Source organism: Canis lupus, chromosome 26, assembly GCF_003254725.2.
Source record: "Canis lupus dingo isolate Sandy chromosome 26, ASM325472v2, whole genome shotgun sequence".
NCBI lineage: Eukaryota > Metazoa > Chordata > Mammalia > Carnivora > Canidae > Canis > Canis lupus.
The window spans coordinates 24,590,760-24,606,077 of record NC_064268.1 but is presented as its reverse complement, the minus strand read 5'-3'; positions in this window follow the sequence as shown (position 1 = coordinate 24,606,077).

Genomic DNA, 15,318 nt, shown 5'->3' with positions numbered 1-15,318 from the left:
CGTTGTGATCCCACTTAATGTATTTCTTAAATGAGTTGTTTAGGGATCCCTGGGTGGCGCAGCGGTTTGGCGCCTGCCTTTGGCCCAGGGCGCGATCCTGGGTCCCCAGGATTGAATCCCACGTCAGGCTCCCGGTGCATGGAGCCTGCTTCTCTCTCTCTCTGTGTGACTATCATAAGTAAATAAAAAATTTTTTAAAATGAGTTGTTTATATACGTGTACACGTATGAAAATGCATTGTTTAAAGGTCTGAATTAAAGCATACAGTCTCAGGCTCTCAACAGTGGGGTGGAATGCAAGGAAAGAGGGAAAAAGACTTTTCACTTGTTATTCTACATACCTGTGTCTTCTAAATTACTTAAAAGATGAATGTTATCTATGTATTACTTGTGTAATAATAAAATTTAAAATTTCAAAAGAATCCTCTTCCCCAAGTGTCTTGTGAAGAGGAAGCCGGGATATTCAGGAGCTATGTGCTGCTTTTGAAAGCGGCTTCCTGTGGGATCAATGAATTCTTGTTGATAGATTGATTGATCCACTGGGAGTCCGCAGGCTAGGTTTAACCCACAGGGCTGGCCTCCACTCAGCCCTGGGAGGGAAGTTTATTTATTTAAATTTGTAAGTAAGAACAATTCCAACTTGCCAGAAACAGAAAAAGAGGTTTTATCAGGCGTAAGGGAGGGAATGGGGAAAGGAAAGCTTTTCCAGAAGGTCCCTAAAGGACCCAGGAGTTTCATTCTTCTTTTCTTTAACCTCAGCGTTTTCATAAATAAATTAAGGGGTGATGAGGTAATTAGATCCTGTACCATCGGTAATGGAGGAGGGAAGAAGAGGAGAGGAAGTCCAGCTGGAATGGGGAATGATGATAGATCAATCTTAAAAGACAGATGAAATCAAATCAGCAGGCCTTTCCTAACTCGAAGTACTTAGGAATTAATTGGGTGACAGTGTCAAGGGCATCACTGCTCAGTGAGTAGGTTTCCCTTAGCAAATCTGTCGGAGGAGGCCTGCAGCTGAGTTAACTTCTTTGCTCAATGACACCCAGGACCCACCTCAGGGGTCCCAAGCTGTGCCAAAGGTTAATATCTCCCCCAAGTTTCTGGGTGACCATCTTATTCATCCCAGTCAGAATTTTTACTGAGCTCTGACTGCTACCTGGCACTGTATCAGGGCCAAGAACAGAGCAGAGTGAATCAGACACTGTCTCTGCACTTAAGAAATATCTAGGTTAGGAGGCCAAGGCCAGGCCTTAAAGCTCAGCTCCTAAGAGCCATAGCTAGCCCAGGAGCACTTGATACCAACTGCAACAGAGGATCTATTTTGCTGTATGGCTAAACCACTAGTGCTTTGGCACTGCATTTCTTTAAAAAAAAGAAAAGAAAAAGCTTTTTTTTTTTTTTTAATGAAACAGAAGACACAAAAAAAGCTTCATCTCTTTCCAGGACACTCCAACCAATCTGAAATAATTGCATTTCTTCAAATGTACAGAGGTGTTCTCTGGCCCTTGTTTTTTCTGCTCAGACTCCTATTTTCCCACCCTTTTCTTCTTCACCCACCCAAGGGTAGCTAACTCATCCTCAACCTTATAATCTTCTGAGACTTTTACATCATTGAGAAACATCCTTAGTCTGTCTCTAGGTTCTCCAGTCACAGATTTTCCCTCCATCAGAGTGCACTCTGCTTGTTTGCTTGTCTGATTCTCCGCTAACCCATGACCCCATGAGGGAGAATCAATATATATATCTCCAGTACCAGCGTGGAGGCAGCTATACCAAGCTCTTGAAACATACTTATTAAATAAATGGGAATAAAAACAAGGAGACCGGAAAAAAATGTTAAGACGCAGAAGAGGTATTTAAATTGCTTTTTTTTTATCCTCCTAAATGAGCATTTATACTTTATTACAGACACCATGGTAATTAAGATCTAAACACCTGGTTCTTGTTCATGGAGTGAGAAAGTTACACGATTACACATGAAAAATCCATGTTACCACTTTTCCAAGCCTAGCTTCTAAACAGATGAAAATTCCCAGGATGCTGCAGCAGTAGTGAGTTCTAGGAAGCCCTTGATGAAGGATGGTTATTCATATTATTAGTGAGTGATAAATGTTTTGCTTTTAGAGCACTTTTCCGGAGAATGTGCTCATTTAGGGCATGATGGGATGTTTGGGTGGTTCAGCGGTTGAGCGGCTGCCTTTGGCTCAGGGCCTGATCCCAGGATGCAGGATCGAGTCCCGCATGGGGCTCCCAGCATGGAGCCTGCTTCTCCTCCCTCTGCCTCTCTCTCTCTCTCTCTCTCTCTCTCATGAATAAACAAATAAAACCTTTTTTAAAACATTTTAAAAAGGGCAGCCCCCGTGGCCCAGCGGTTTGGCGCCACCTTCAGCCCAGGGTATAATCCTGGAGACCTGGGATCAAGTCCCTCATCAAGCCCCCTGAATGGAGCCTGCTTCTCCCTCTGCCTGTGTCTCTGCCTCTCTCTCTCTCTTTCTGTGTCTCTCATGAATAAATAAATAAAATATTAAAAAAAATAAATTAAAATAATAATAAAAAAGAATATCATTTAGGGCATGATGACAATTTTCTACATTTTGTTTCTTAGATGCAAATTATTAAAATACAAAAAAGTTGGGGTGCCTGGGTGGCTCAGTGGTTGAGCGTCTACCTTCAGCTCAGGGCATGGCCCTGGAGTGCTGGGATTGAGTCCCACATCAGGTTCCCCTCGAGCAGCCTGCTTCTCCCTCTGCCTATGTCTCTGCCTCTCTCTCTGTGTCTCACATAAACAAATAAATAAAATCTTTAAAAATAAAATATTAAAAAGTCTTTTTTTTATGATAGTCACACAGAGAGAGAGAGAGAGAGAGAGAGAGAGAGGCAGAGACACAGGCAGAGGAAGAGGCAGGCTCCATGCACCGGGAGCCCAACGTGGGATTTGATCCTGGGTCTCCAGGATGGCGCCCTGGGCCAAAGGCAGGCGCTAAACCGCTGTGCCACCCAGGGATCCCTAAAAAGTCTTAAATAAATCACACTCTGCTTTTTTTTGCCAAGTGGGTGATTCTTTGACCCATATAGTACATTCTGGTCATTTAAGTTCAATATGTATTATGTGCCAGGGACTGTGCTAGGCACTGGTGATACAAAGACAAGATACTTTTTTTTTCCTTCTAGAAAGAGTAGAGGGGAGAAGTAAAGGTATGTAAATACTCAAACCTCAGGAATACAAGGCCCAGTGAAGGAGGTGTCAGAAGAGATATAAACAAGGAACCTTGTAGGGTTCAAAGGAAGAAGTGCCATATCTGGTTTGGGTCAGAAAAGGGCTCTGAAAGAGAGGAGCCTGGGAAGATAGAAATGGAGATAGTAGAAAGGAAACATTCCAGATAGATGAATAAGGGCAGAGTCAAGGGAGGCACCATACACATCTAGATTCTCCATAAATGCTTGATGAGATTGTATATGCTGACCCAAAACAGAAAGTTATTAATTTTTCTTTTTTGAGAAAGAGTGGAGTGTGGGAGGAGGGGCAGAGGGAGAGGGAGAATCTTAAGCAGACTCCTCACTCAGCTTGGAGCCGGACACGGGGCTTAATCGTACAACCCTGAGATCATGACCTGAGCCAGAGTCACTTAAGTGACTTAAGTGACTGAGCCACCCATATACCCCAGAAAATTATTCTTGAACATCAGCACACATCCTCTTCACCTGAGATTATCAATATGGTCACACAGGCATATATTTTTTTAGTAAAAAACAAAATACTATTTTACCAAAAAAATTCACTTTTCTTCCATAGCCACCTTTTGAAAAAGCTGTAAAAATGTTGAAAAACGTAATTGATCTTAAATATGCTCAAAATAGATTAAATGAACTAAAGATAAAAACCGTGGACTACAAAAAACAAGCAAAAAACCCAGACTACACATGTCAATCTAGTATAGCAAAATGGAGGCATTGAGAGTGAGAAAGAATAGAGAAATAAATATGTCCTAAAGGCTTAGTCATTATTTAATTGTAGTATGTTAATAAAGAAATACACATTGGTTAGCAATGGGAAGGTAACAATGGTAGAATTCAAAAGCATTATAGAGCTTCTAAAATAACAGGGAAAAAGGGGGTGCCTGGTGGACTCAGTCAGAAGAGCATGAGATTTTGATCTCAGGGTCATGAGTTTGAGCCCCACTTTGGGTGCAGAGATTACTAAAATAACAGGGATATAAGGAAATGGGATTAAGGCAGCAAAAGTAAGGAAAAGGATAAAGAGGGAATAATAATGTAGAATAAATAGTAAGCATAAAATAGAATGAAAGGAATAATATCCAAAATATCTGTTATGTGATAAACTGTCGAATTCCCCTTTCAAACGGATATTGTCAAATTGGCTTTTCTTAAATCTAGCTGGATTTTATTTTTAAGTAATCTCTACACTCAATATGGTATATGTATGTATATATATATATATATATATATATATATATATATATACATAACCCATCTAAACAATGTGACAAAGAAAGGTTAAAAATTTAAAAATAAACAAATGGGAGTGCTTAGCTGGCTAAGCCGTAGAGCATGTGACTCTTGATCTCGGGGTCGTAAGTTCAAGACCCATGTTGCATGTAGAGATTACTTTTAAAAATGAATGAACAGGGTGCCTGGATGGCTCAGTCGGTTAAGAATCTGCTTTCAGTTCAGGTCATGATCCCCAGGTCCTGGGATGGAGCCCCACTTCCACCTCCCTGGTTCTCTCTCTCTTGCTCCCCCTGCTTGTGCTCTCTCTCTCTCTCTCTGTCAAATAAATAAAATCTTTTTTAAAAATGAATTAATGGGGGATCCCTGGGTGGTGCAGCGGTTTGGCGCCTGCCTTTGGCCCAGGGCACGATCCTGGAGACCCGGGATCGAATCCCACATCGGGCTCCCGGTGCATGGAGCCTGCTTCTCCCTCTGCCTATGTCTCTGCCTCTCTCTCTCTCTCTGTGACTATCATAAATAAATAAAAATTTAAAAAAAATAAAAAAATAAAATAAATAAAAATGAATTAATGAATGAAAATTGATACATACATGGTCAAGTATATGCCAAATAAATGCAAACAAAAAACAAATAGCATTATTCATAATAGGTAAAAAGTGAAAATCAGTTAAATGTGTATCAACTGAAGGATGGAATATTATTCAACAATGAAAAAGGAAGGAAGTATGATACATGCTATAATATGCATAAACCTTAAAAATATTATGCTGAATGAAAAAAGCCAACCATAAGAGATCACATATGATAAGACTCCACTTATATGAAATGTTCAGAAGAGACTAATCTATAAAGACAGAAAGTAGACTAGTGGCTGCCTAACAGTTTGGTGGGTGAGTGCTGGGGGGAATGACTGCTAAGGGGTATAAGGTTTATTTTTGAGGCAATGACAATGTTATAAACTTGACTGTGTTGATAACTGCATAACCTTGTAAATACACTAAAAGCTAATGTAGTAAAAAAAAAAAAAAAAGGCAAGAATGTTTTAAAAAATCTTTCAAATACTCCAAAAAGTAGAGATTACACAGGCTGCATTCTCTGAACAAAATCCAGTAAATATCAGCAGCAAAGGCAGCAGGAAAATGTAACCACTTGGAAAATAAGAAACACTTCCCTAAAGTAAAAACAAAAAAGTAAATTTTCAAATCATCTATAATCTTACGAATAAAACACTTCAAACCAGGAACTCCTGGGTAGCTTGGTCACTTAAGCATCCGATTCTTGGTTTCAGCTCCAGTCACCATCTCAGAGTAATGGAATTGAGTCCCACATCAAGCACCTCCTAGGGCTCTAGGCTCAGGCTCAGTGTGGGGTCTGCTTGTCCCTCTCCCTCTGCTCCTCCCCCTACTCTCTCCACAACCTAAAATAAATAAATAAATAAATAAATAAATAAATAAATAAATAAATAAATAACTCTTAAAAACAAAACAACAACAAAACACTTCATATGAAACAGGAATGTTGGCACCCCAGGTGGCTCAGCGGTTTAGCGGTGCCTTTGGCCCAGGGCATGATCCTGGGGACCCAGGATCCAGTCCCACGTCGGGCTCCCTGCATGGAGCCGTTTCCCCTCTGGCTGTGTCTCTGCCTCTCTCTCTCTCATAAATAAATAAATAAATAAATAAATAAATAAATAAATAAATAAATAAATAAATAAATAAAATAAATCTTAAAAAGAAAATGAAACAGGAATGCTGCTAAATCTGTAGTCAGAGGAAATTGTATAGTCTTAAAGGTTTGTATTGTTTAAAAAAAGATAAATGAATTAAATATTCAAAATTTAAAATAGTATAAGAACCAGGGAACCCTGGGTGGCGCAGCAGTTTAGCGCCTGCCTTTGGCCCAGGGCGCGATCCTGGAGACCGGGGATCGAATCCCACGTCGGGCTCCCGGTGCATGGAGCCTGCTTCTCCCTCTGCCTGTGTCTCTGCCTCTCTCTCTCTCTCTCTGTGTGACTATCATAAATAAATAAAAATTAAAAAAAAAAAAAGAACCATGTAACTCAAGGTGCCTGGGTGGCTCAGTGGTTGGGCATCTGACTGGCTCAGGTCGTGGTCCCAGGGTCCTGGGATTGAGTCCTGCATCAGGCTACCCACAGGGAGCCTACTTCTCCCTCTTCCTGTGTCTCTGCCTCTCTCTGTGTGTCTCAGGAAGAGACAAATAGAATCTTGGAGGGAAAAAAAGCATGTAAACCAAAATAAGAGCAAAGGAAAATTCAAAAAGAATTAAAATCTAAAATCTAAATTTAAATCTAAAACAACAATTTGTCAAAAATAGTTTAAAAGATTTCAAGGGATCAATAAAATAGAAGGGAAAAATATGTTGGCAGGACTAAATAAAGGGTAGAGTATAGAAAAAATGATAAACAGCAATCATGAATAAGAAAGGAAATATAACCACCAACAACACTAATTAAAAGAGGTTGTATGGGATCCCTGGGTGGCGCAGCGGTTTGGCGCCTGCCTTTGGCCCAGGGCGTGATCCTGGATATCCGGGATCGAATCCCACGTCGGGCTCCCGGTGCATGGAGCCTGCTTCTCCCTCTGCCTGTGTCTCTGCCTCTCTTTCTCTCACTGTGTGCCTATCATAAATAAATAAAAAAAATAATAATAAAATAAAAAAAAATAAAAGAGGTTGTATGTGTAACTCACTGCCAAATAATTAGAAAATCTAGAGGAAATAACAACTTCCTGGTAAACAAAAAACAAAAAAACCCCACCCAACCTGTAATTACTCCAAGAAGAGAAAGAAGGCCTAAGTAAACTAATGATAAAAGAGACTAGAGGGATGCCTGGGTGGCTCAACTGTTGGGTGCCTGCCTTCGGCTCAGGTCATGATCCTGGAGTCCAGGATCAAGTCCTGCATCAAGCTCCCTGCAAGGAGCCTGCTTTTCCCTCTACCTATGTCTCTGCCTCTCTCTCTCAGTCTGTGTCTCTCATGAATAAATAAATAAATATTTTTTAAAAAAGGAGGGGAGAGAGAGACTAGAAAGGTAATTATCAATTATCTAAGAAGGCATCAGGTACAGATGGTTTCACAATGGAGATATTGCCAATTTTATTTATTTATTAAGATTTTATTTAAAAAAAAAAGATTTTATTTATTTATTTGACATACAGAGAGAGAGCACAAGCAGAAGAAGGGCAGAGGGAGAGGGATAAGCAGGCTTCCTGCTGAGAAAGGAGCCTGACTCAGGACTCCATCCTAGGATCCTGGGATTATGGCCTGAGCTAAAGGCAAACACTTAACTGACTGAGCCAGCCCGGAAGCCTGAAATGTCTTCGATTTTTTTTTTGTAAGATTTTATTTATTTATTCATGACAGACACAGAGAGAGAGGCAGAGACACAGGCAAAGGGAGAAGCAGGCTCCATGCAGGGAGCCCGACGTCAGACTCAATCCCAGGACTCCAGGATCACACCCTGGGCAGAAGGCAGACTGCTCAACCACTGAGCCACCCAGGCGTCCCGATGTCTGTCTTTGATTTTATTTATTTATTTTTAATATTTTTAAAAAGATTTTATTTATTTATTCATGAGAGACACAGAGAGAGGGAGAGACACAGCCAGACTCCATGCAGGGAGCCCAATATGGGACTCGAACCCGGTTCTCCAGGACCTTGCCCTGGGCTGAAGGCAGCGCTAAATCACTGAGCCACCCGGGCTGCCCCTTGACGTCTTTGATTTTAAATAACAAGAGGAAACTTGAGGTGGTGGATATGTTCACTATCATTTCTTCATTGTGGCGATGGTCCATGGGTATGTGCATAAATCAAAATTCATCTTGTGCACTTTAAATATGTACAATGTATTATATGTCAATGATACCTCCTAAAAGATGTTTATGAAAAGACAAAGAAAGTGGGACTTCCACTTCTAGTGTTGATGAGCTAATCCTCTAATCCTAAACAACTATAAAACTGGAGATGATTGTTTTCAGGCATTGGAAAACAGGAAGCAAACACTATGGTTTTTGAGAAAAGAGCAATAGACTAGATGAGTTCCATGTTTGTCCTGGCTTTCTGCCTGGGGACAATTTCCCAACTACAGTGAATCCCAAGCAAAGAATGGTCTTCCTGAGTTTAAGAGGCAGAAATCAGTATTTGGGGGTGCTGAAGCAGGAGGAATTTTCAGGTCAGGATACAGAAAAGCAGAGAATAAACACAACAGGGGGTGGGAAGACCCAAAGACTACATCAGAATTCTTGAGTCTTTGGCCAAAGAAGGCTGAGCTGTGGGCTGTGTATGTAGAGTGAGACTCAGTGAGGCTTAGCAGAGAACAACTGCTCACTCAGGGGAGAGAGCTGATCAGAGATAGCAGAGTTTGCTCAATGTTGGAACATGTTAGAATTTAAGCCCAACCAGAGTAGACATCCTAAACATTTTGGGCATTCAGTTGAGCCCCCAAAAGGCCATGTTATAGGAGTAAGGACTATGTCCTAGAGTAAGGGCCATGCCCTAGGACCAAAGACAAAAGCCTAGGACTGAAGACAAAAACCAAGAGACAGTAGCAAACAAAACTTAAAACCAAACCTGATAAGTAAGAGAGACTCCACCGGTAATTTAACTACCTACCAGAACAAAACTCAAAACCCTTGAAAAGAATGCAATAAAATCCAGATTCCCTAGATGTGTCATTCATGCCTACCATACAATAAAAAATTATTACATATGCAAAGATAAAGGAAAATGAGATAAGCAATCAGAAAGTCAGTGGAAAAAAAAAAGGAAAAAAAAAAAAAAAGAAAGTCAGTGGAAAAAGACCCCCAAAAGGACCTACATGTTGGAATTAGAAAAGGATTTAACACAACTATAATAAACATGTTCAATGATTTAAAGGAAAAAAATAAATATAATGAGGTAACCACTCAGCAGAGAAATGGAAAATATAAAAAATGAGATCTATAGAGCAAGTAAATAAAATATCTGAAATGAAAAAGTCACCATGTATAATTAACAAAAGATGAAGAAGTGCAGAGTAAAGCTTCAATAAGCTTGAAGGATCAAAACAAATTATCTAAATTGAAAAACAAAGGGAAAAAAGTTGAGAAAAAAATGAAGAGAGTCTTAGTGTCCCATAGGGCAATATCAAACTGTAACTTATCTGTAATAAGAGCCCAAAAGTAAAGGAGAGATAAAGGGGTAGAAAAACCATTGGAAGAATTAAGAGCCCAAATTTAGCAGAAAACATCACCCTACAGATCCAAGAAGCCCAGCAAACTTCAAGTAGGGTATATACAAACACACTCTTAGGAACACAATATTCAAAGCTCTGAAACTACAATTAAAGAGAAAAATCTAAGCAGTAGCCAGAGGGGTAAAGACACATTTACATAGAGGTAGAAAATAATAAATATGACAATTCACTTCTCATCAAAGACAAAAACAAATGCCAGAAGATAACACAAGATCTTTAAAATGCTGAAATAGGGGGACACCTGGCTGGCTCAGCCAGGAGAGTATGCGGGTCTTGATCTTGAGGTTGTGAGTTCGAGCCCCACGCTGGGTTGAGAGAGAGCTTTAAAAAAAATAGATAAAAATGGTGAAATAAGAAAGTGTCAATCCAGGAATGCCTTAGTGGCCCAGCGTTTTGGCGCCTGCCTTTTGGTCCAGGGCGTGATCCTGGAGTCCTGGGATCGAGTCCCACATCGGGCTCCCTGCATGGAGCCTGCTTCTCCCTCTGCCTGTTTCTGCCTCTCTTTCTCCCTCTGGGTCTCTCATGAATAGATAAATAAAATCTTTAAAAAAAAAAAAAAAAAGAGAGAGAGAGAGGGATCCCTGGGTGGCCCAGCGGTTTAGCGCCTGCCTTTGGCCCAGGGCCCGATCCTGGAGACCCAGGATCGAATCCCACATCGGGCTCCCGGTGCATGGAGCCTGCTTCTCCCTCTGCCTGTGTCTCTGCCTCTCTCTCTCTCTCTCTCTCTATCATAAATAAATAAAAAATTTTAAAAAATAAAAAATAAATAAAAAAAAGAGAGAGTGAAATAAAGATGTGTTCAGATAAACAAAAGTTAAAGATAGTCCATTGCCAAACATAAGAAATACTAAAGGAAATTCTCCAGGCTAAATAGAAATGATACCAGATAAAACTCAGATCTGCAATAAGGAATAAAGAGCACTGGAAATGATAAATATGTAGATAAATATTTTAAAAACTATCTTCTCTATTGTAGGTTAACACTATATCTCAGTGAAACTGGAAAATGTCTTTTATGTTTTCTTTTCTTTTTATTTTTTATTCTAAGTAGGCTCCACATTCAACATGGGGCTTGAACTCAGGACCCCAAGATCAAGAGTCATTTGCTCTACCGACTAAGCCAGCCAGGAGCCCCTGTTTTCTTATTTTCTTTAAAAGATAGTTGTTTAGAATGTGTAGTTGAGCGTCTGCCTTTTGCTCAGGTTGTGATCCTGGAGTCCTGGGATCGAGTCCCTCATTGGGCTCCCCACGGGGAACTTGCTTCTCCTCCCTGTCTCTACCTCTCTATATGTGTCTCTCATGAATGAATAAATAAAGTAAAATAAAAACTTATATAGACACTCCATCAACAAGGAAAGGGAACATAAATCTCCAGTACTTAGGTGTGGGCTCTACATGATGACTCTTCTAAAGAGTACAGTGTGTATGGGGGCTGGGGGTGGGCAGAGAGTTCCTTGGCAGAGAACCCTGACAAACACTGTCCTAGCCAGGTGATCAAGGTCAATATCAAAATAATCAGTGGTAAGTCATGTAGATAATACGTGCCCTTGATATGATGTGATGAAAATGGCACTTTACCTCTACAGTCTTCCTGCCCCAAACCAATAACTTCCTGCCCCAAATCAATAACCAATAACCAATAGTCTGATTATGAGGGAAACATCAAAGAGATTCCAATAGAGGGACATTCTACAAAATACCTGATAAGTACTCCTCCAAAACTGTCAAGGTTATCAAAAACATGGCAAGTCTGAAAAACTGTCACAGCTAAGAGGAGCCTAAGGAGACTTCACAGTTAAACATAATATATCCTGGATAGGATCTAGGATAGTAGGTTAAAAACCAAGGAAATCTTAAGTAAACTATGGACCTTTGTTAACATATCAATATTGCTCATCAACTATAATAAATGTACCATCCTAATGTAAGATGTTAATCATAGGGGAAACTGGGTGTGTAGTTTATGGGACCTCTCTCTATACTACCATCTCCTCAGATTTTCTGTAAACTGGTACAGCCAATGATCCCAGCCAACAAACACAGGAAAAGATGCTCAGTATTGCTAATCATCAAGGAAATGCAAATCAAAGCCACACTGAGGTATCACCTTACCTCTGTCAGAATGGCTAAAATAAAAAACACAAGAAACAACAAGTGTTGGTGAGGATGCAGAGAAAAAGGAACCCTCGTGCACTGTTGGTGGGAATGAAAACTGGTACAGCCAATGTGGAAAATAGTAAGGAGATTCCACAAAAAAAATAAAAATAGAATTACCAGGGCACCTGGGTGGCTCAGTCTGTTGAGCATAGACTCTTGGTTTCAGCTCAGGTCCTGGTCTCAGGGTCATGGGATCAAGCCCAGTGTCGGGCTGCATGCTCATCGAGGAGTCTGCTTGAGAGTCTCCCTCTCTCCCTCCTCCCCTCCACCTGCTCGTGCACACTTGTGCTCTCTCTCTCAAATAAAGAAATAAATATTTTTAAAAACTAGAATTTAAAAATAAATAAATAAATAATAAAAAAATAAAAAATAGAATTACCATATGATCCAGTAATTTCACTACTTGCTATTTACTCAAAGAAAACAAAAACACTAGGTTGAGAGGATATATGCACCCCTACATTCATTGCAGCATTATTTACAATAGCCAAGACATGGAAGCAACCCAAGTGTCCATTCCACCCATGGATGAATGGGTAAAGATGATGTGGTGTGTGTTTGTGTGTGTGTGTGTGTGTGTGATGGAATATTACTCAGCCATAAAAAAGAATGAGAGTTTGCCATTTGCATGGATGGACCTCAAGGGTATAAATCTAAAGGAAATGTAAAACACCTACAACCGCACCATCCACTATCATAGTTTTTGTATGTTTTCTTATAGACCTTCTTTCAATGCACATGTATGTAGTAGCTCAGATTTAATTTTTTTCTTATTACAAAAGTAATAAATGTTCAGTACAGAAACTTTAGAAAACACAGATACCCAAAAAGAAGATGAAGATCACATGTAGCCTGCAGCCTGCACAAAATTGGAGATCATTCTTCTTTTTTTGGAACTTTTATTTTTAATCAAAGTATAGTTTACATACAATATTATATTCACTTCAGGTATACAACACAGTAATTCAACGATTCCATACATTAAGAAGTGTAATTACCTTCTGTCACCATATAAAGTTATCACAGTATTATTGACTATGCTCCCGATACTGTGCTTTTCTTCCCCATGACTTATTTATTTTGTAATTGGAAGTTTATGCCTCTTAATTCCCTTTACCTATTTCACCTATCCCCCTACTGCCTTCCCTCTGGAAACCACCAGGGGATCATTTTTTCATAACCAGTTTCCTACCCCTATTTCTTTGAACTCAATATTATGTCATGAACATTTTTTCTCTTCATTAACAGTTTTTGGCTCATTAGAATCCCTGTGCAGAAATGCTTCTGGAGTTAAACTCTCATTCAAGCAGATATTAACTGAGCACCTGCTCTGTGCTATAACCAGAAACCAACCCAACATATTACCTGGGCTGGTAGAGTTTCCACTCTGGTAGAGGAGGTAGAAAAAAACAAACACACAAATCATTAAATAACCACAATTTGGAGAACATGTTCTGAAGAAACTAAAGAGGGTGTAGTGATAAAAACAATGTGGAGGGCAGGATTTTTTGGATAGTCCAGGGAAGCTTTTGTAAGGACATGACAGTTGAACTGAGACCCGAAACCAAGAGGAGGCAGGGGTAGGCTTTGGAGCTAGCAGAGGAATAATCTTCTAGGTTTATCCAGAAGCTGATGAAGTAAAGATATTTAATCCAAGTTCCTGCCCAAACAAGCAGCATTTCTAGAGCCAGAATGTGACTCCTAACTCTCCACCCAAAGCTTTGACTGTGGCCCATGTAGTGTGTGGATTCCACTGTGCTGAGGAGGGGACAGCCAAGGCTGGCATCATGGGTGTGCAACCTGTGCAGTCCCACAGGGCTCCTCATGTAGAAAGGCCTTGAGCTTGGGATGTAATGCCCTGCTGTCACCATCTTGAAATTCTTTTCAACTCACATTTTTTAAAAAAGATTTTATTTATTCATCTGACAGAGAGAGAGAGCAAGCACAAGCAGGAGGAGCCACAGAGGGAGAGGGAGAAATAGGCTCCTCTCTGAGCAGAGAGCTTGAGGTGAGGCTCAATCCCTGGACCCCAGGATCATGACCTGAGCCGAAGGCAGACACTTAACAGACTGAGCCACTCCGGCGCCCCAGAAATTCTTAATAATTTTATCTTTGAAATGGCATTTTGTTTTTTATTTTTAATTTTTTTTAATTTTTTTTTTAATTTTTATTTATTTATGATAGTCACACACACAGAGAGAGAGAGAGGCAGAGACATAGGCAGAGGGAGAAGCAGGCTCCATGCACCGGGAGCCCGATGTGGGATTCGATCCTGGGTCTCCAGGATCATGCCCTGGGCCAAAGGCTGGCGCCAAACCACTGCGCCACCCAGGGATCCCTGAAATGGCATTTTGTAAGTTAAATCACATGGGAAGATGGAGCAAAGGAGATAAGTACAATACCCATGCTCTTATATCTGACTATATATACTTATATATCAAGAATGGTCATAGCATTCTTGATGTCCCATGAGCACAGAATTCCAGTGGACCCCCCAACAGCATGGGAATTCAGCAAGACCAAAGCAAGTACAAGGTAGATGGGGTGCTCAAAGACTGAGTAAGTGGGGGCACAGCCCTGAGAAGACATGCCCTTCAGTTGAATCAGAACTTGTTTGAACACAGAAAGAAGTCACTAATGCTCCTAGAAACATGAATGACTGGGACACCAGGGTGGCTCAGTTGATTAAGCATCTACCTTTTAGCTCAGGTCATGATCTTGGAGTCCTGGGATCAAGCCCTGTTTTGGGCTCCCTGCTCAGTGGGAAGCCTGCTTCTCTCTTTGCCCCTCCCCCATTGTTCCTGCACACACTCTCTTAAAATCTTAAAACAACAACAACAAAAAGAACATGAATGACCAAAGAACTCTATCATATTCTTTTTTACACATGTGCCTTATCCGTATTAGCTAACTACTTATACTGATAATGCCAGAATAAAAGGGAGAGATAGACAACTCATAGTTGCTTTTCCTTTCAATCTTTCCCCACTCATTGGTGAACTGACAGTATTGGTAGAATGTACATGTATCGAGAAGTGAAATAAAACAGTTGAGTTTGGGGCAGGTAGGTGGCTCAGTGGTTGAGCGTCCGCCTTCTGCTCAGGTCATGATCTCGGGGTCCCAGGATCAAGTTCCACATCGGGCTCCTGAGAGGGAGACTGCTTCTCCCTCTGCCTAGGTCTCCCTCTGTGTGTGTCTCTCGTGAATAAATGAATAAAAATCTTAAGAAAAAAAAAGTTGAGTTTGTTTTGTGCAGCATTTCCACTACTGCAGCTAGAGCAAAATACAAATGCATTGCAAGTTACGTCAATTGTGTAAATCTGGTGATTCCACACATGAGTTAAATTCTCATATTTTTTGTGTTTGAAACCGGCACCACATGCCATAAAACATGAGTGGTTAAATTCATGCTAATAACTTAAAATTTTATTTTTTTTCCTG